Here is a 4,951-nt window from a genome sequence, read left to right as displayed (position 1 = left end):
ATGGTGGTGCACGATGAAACCCCGAGGTTAGAAAGCATTTCAAGTATGCAGTAGCCACAGTGAAGTGAAGAGCGCCGGCCATCAGGATGATGTGGGGCTGAGCAGAGTTTGCTTCTGTCCACGAGGTGTTCATGAATCAGTGCCATGAGTCAGGACGCTGACCACCACAACTAAGCCCACTACTGATCTGAGATAAAACCAATATAGAATACAACTCTTCAGAATAGCTCATAATCACAACTCCATCTATCTTAACAAATGTTGTTTTTGTATCGCTGTGGACCATCGAGCCAGAACCCACTCACAGCTCACCCTCCAGTGGGTTTTCAGAGGCAGTTAATCAATCACATGGGAGGAAATTGCCCGTCTTTCTCTTGTGGACAACTGGTGAATTTGAACCACAAGCCTTTGGGTTGGCAGTGCAACTCCTTTCCACTAAGCCACCAGAGTTCCCTTAGTTTCTTTGAAAGCCTTGTAAATGTTGGTGGAGGTATTACCTAGAAGGCTTTCTACATATGACTCTGCCAAACTCCTACTGCCGTCAATTCTGTGTCAGCTTAGAGCAAACCTCCATCACGTTTTTTGCGTCTGTAAATCTTTCTGGTTTAAGGAAAGGGATCTGTGGTGGCGGTATCTGTATAGAGCTGCACTGCTAACAGAAAAGCTGTGCCTCTTTGGTAGCTGGAATCCACCGGGGACTCTGCAGGAGAAAAATGGGCTTCTCCTGTGTGGCTTGTAATCTCCAATAGCTCACTGCAGGGACAGCAGTGAGTCCCTTCTGACGCTACAGCAAGAATGAGTGAGTGAAATGCTTATGGAGGCAGGTGGGAATCCCTTCTCCAGCCCAACACACATCACACACAATCCACCAGGGCTCTTTGTAAATGGCCTTCGGCACTGCCGTTACGTATTCTTTCCATTGCAAATAGAAGAATGTCCAACTAACACTAGTTCTAATCAAATGGAGTATCAACTGACTTGTGTCACCAAAACTATAGTCCTAGATGCACAGGTCGAAGCAGTGCTGCGTTGGGGTTATATTTCTCAGTACTCTGTCTCTCTCGCCTCTCTGTTTTTCTCACTTCTCTGTCTCTCAACTCTCTGTCTTGCTCACTGCTGTTCAGTATCTGTCACAGAAAAGATGTCCTTGGCAGCTCTCAGCTTACCCTCTGCCAACTTCTACACCCAACAAGGTGTACTATCTTCTAGATTGTAACGGTCACCAGCCTGGGGCTGGTTCTGATTGGTTCTTCCTGAAGACGTGCCTGTTCATAGGGCATTCTTGGCCATATCTACAAGGTTCCGATGATGTGTTTTAAAGTTTACCAAGAATGGTTTGTTTTTAGCATAATTCATTTTTAACTAAACCCCTTCGTTTAAGGAAGGATATAAATAGCATCCTCCTTTATTCAGCTGAACTTCCCCAAAACTCTTTCTCTTATTTTTTCATAGCTCAGCTTTTTGTCACTCTAAAATCTACCTCAAAGGCTCCTGTATTTTTTTTCCTTTTCATTTCCTGCCATAATAACACTCAAACTCCTTGTTGTTGAAGCAGGACAATTCATAGTTAATCTTCCAGTTTCCAGGACTTTGTAAGTCACATGGGAGATGTCCCGTCTTTCTTCTACCAAGCTGCCGATGAAATCAGATTGCCAGAAAGATGCCACCTGTGGGTTGGCAAAGAAACCCCCTGTGGACTAGGCTGCCTGAGTGTCAATGTTGCCGTAATAATAAAATCACAATCCCCTGCCTCTAATACTATTCTCTATATGAAAATTCCTTTTCCACAGATTCTGTGTCACCTTTAAACAATCAAATCTGATAACCTGATGCATTTGAGTTGTGGTTCTGTAGAAGAGTATTGAATATCCCATGAACTTCCAAAAGAACCACCAGATATGTCTTCTAAAAAGTGCAGAAAAGTGTCCCTTGGAAACAAAGATGGTGAAGCTTAGTCTTTCATACTTTGGACATGGAGGTAGACAAAGCTATTCCTTGGAAAGGGGCACTGTGCCGGGGAAGATGGAAGGAGAGGGAGACCCCCCAAAGAGAGGGCTCGACACAGTCACTTCAGCAATGGATTCTAGTGTGTCAGGGACGATGAGAACGGCACAGGATTGGGCCAGGCTCAGGGCAGCTAGTCAAAGGGTCACTAAGAGTCATATTTGACTTGGCACCTAACAACAACAATAGCATAGAGGTCAGGATTCCAGTGCATAGTTTGGGGAACACAGTACTATCCTTACCATGGCTTATAAAGTATCCCCACTGTCCTTTCATTCTGTCGGGGGATGGGTAAGAAAAATAGAATCACTTTTACTATTTTCACTTCAAATCCAACTGGGCCTCCAGAGACCCCCAGGCTCCAGTGTTCTATCCCCATAGCCACTTCCGACCTTTCCTATGACCATAGCTTTCCGTTTTCTTGGCTCTTTTAGTGAAACTATCTTACTGAAAACCCATATTCCATTTAAAAATGCTCAATTTTTATTGTAGATTAAAAGCTCAAAATAATTATGAAGGCTTTCTACTATGAAATCCAACCTTTCTTTCTTACCTCATGTTCCACTTCTTGACTCAAGAGGAACTTTCTGCTTGACCAGTACTACCCCCCATTCCGCAGATCGACTTGGGTAATTCCTTAAGCGTGTTCTTTTTTCACCTGGCAATACTCATCCCTTCTGATCTACTTTAAGGAGACATACAGGTAGATCATCGAACGCTCTTGATCAGCCTTCCACATTTCCTTCCACATTATAGACTCAAACTCATTGCTTAAAAGCAGAAACCGGTAGCTGACCCTCCAGTGCATTTCCAGAAGCTGTGAGCCACATGGGAGAAAACGTTCCCTCTCTCTGGAGCAGAGCAGGAGAGATATTTAAATCACCTGCCATTAGGTTGGCATGGCAACTTTTTATCACTAGACCACCAGAGTTCCTACACTATAGACTGCATGCCTCCTAGCCTTCTGGAGCCTGGCAGTTACCTGACTTGATTTGGTCAATGAGTGAACGTGTCACCTTGACAGGAGCTTTATGATTCAGTGTAAGAGTGTTGGCTTTCCATTTGCTTATTGTCTCTTCTCTGGAGGTTGTCCATGTGATTAACAATGCTCTAGATAATGAATTCCCGGACAAGCTAAAGATGATATGGCTTATAGCACCCACCTAAGCCGTGACAGACTTGCAAAACAAGCAGGAAAGAAGTAGAGTTTTTCTGCAATAAAAAGTCTTACTCCTAGTGTTGATGGAAGGCAAAATAGGGAATATAATTGAATTCTTGAACTGAAAGATATTTGAATTATACATTAAAACTAGTTAAGACGGCAAACATTTATTACAGCTATTTACTTCACTAGAATTTTTTTAAAGCCTAACTGCATATTTTTACATTTCTTTCACTGTTGACATTCTTTTTCTGTTATTGTATTTTTCATATTGCTGATATTCTTTTAAGGCTGTCTTTTCTCTTTTCCCTTTTGCCCCAAACCTACACAAGATGAGACTAAAAGACTGGAACAGTGTGTCAACAAAGACCTGGCAGAAACTCAAGCTGGACTGAGAAGAGGCCTTGGAACAAATTTATCAACGCTGATGTCAGATGGATATTAGCTGAATTCCAGAAAAATATTTGCTTGTACTTCTATTTTCTCAACTATGCAAATGCATTTAAATGTGTGTATCATAACACATTATGACTAACATTAAGAATGGGAATCCCAGAATACTTAATTATGCTTGTGTGAAACCTACACAGAGGCCAAGAAACAGTTGTGCAAACAGAACAAGGGAACACTGCAGTTTAAAATAAGAAAAAGAATGTGCATTGGGGTTGTATCCTTTCTCCTTTGTTGTTAAGTGCCATGAAGGTGTGTACGATTCATAGTGACCCTATGAATCAAACATCTGAACTGTGTTCTATAACTATCATCGTTTCTCTAGTGTTCATAGTGTTTTCAAAGGCCTGTAATTTAGGAAGTGGATGCCAATCCTGCTTCAAAGTCTGTCTTAATCTGGAGCTCAACCATGTGTGATTGATTGATTGATTAATTAATTTAATAAATAATAAATATATATTTTATAGTTTTATCTATATATTATAGTTTTATCTATAATTATATACATATATACACATATATACTTATAGATTATATCATATCATATATCATATCATATTATATGTTGTTATTAAGTGCCTTCCAGTCATTGGCAACTCATAACGACCCTATGAACAAAAGACCTGAACACTTGTATAACTTTGATCCTTTCTCCAGGTTCATAGGGTTGTTTTTTTGTTTTGTTTTGTTTTGTTTGGTTCATAAGTTTTCTGAAGACAAGTTTGTCTCGGAGGAAGTTTAACCAGGGTGCTCCTTGGATGCAAGGATGGTAAAACTCGGTCTCACATATCTCAAGCACATTGTAAGGAAGGATCAGACCTCGGGCGGAAGAGAAACCACCATTAGGCTGGGAAAGGTGAAGAGTCAGAGAAAGGTGGTAGATTTTCAGCACGATGGGTTGACACAATGAATATACCAACGGACTCAAGCACTGGATATCATGAAGGTGGAGCAGAATAGGGCAAGTTTCAGGGAGCTCTGGTGGCCTAGTGGCAAGAAGCTACACTGCAGTCCCAGAGGCATGTGGTTCAAATCCACCAGATCCTCTGCTGAAGAAGGAAGGACAATCTCCTCTTGTACCAACTGGATCCAATTTGATGGTACACACACACAAAATAATAAAGTATAAAAAAAAAAACAATAGGGCAAGTTTCAAGTTCTGTTGTTCATAGGATTTTAGTTAATACATAGCAACAATAATGATTCATTTTCTGGGGTCATTAATTTCATGTTGCTTTGACAGCACATTACTTTGTTAGCTGTTCTCCAAAAGATTAATGGCCAAATCTACCAGCTGCTTTGCACAAGACAGATATAGCAGTCTACTTCAGTAAA

The sequence above is a fragment of the Elephantulus edwardii genome, unplaced genomic scaffold (assembly GCF_000299155.1).
Source record: "Elephantulus edwardii isolate Elephantulus edwardi_28Jun2011 unplaced genomic scaffold, EleEdw1.0 scaffold00088, whole genome shotgun sequence".
NCBI lineage: Eukaryota > Metazoa > Chordata > Mammalia > Macroscelidea > Macroscelididae > Elephantulus > Elephantulus edwardii.
This window is presented reverse-complemented; position numbering follows the sequence as displayed.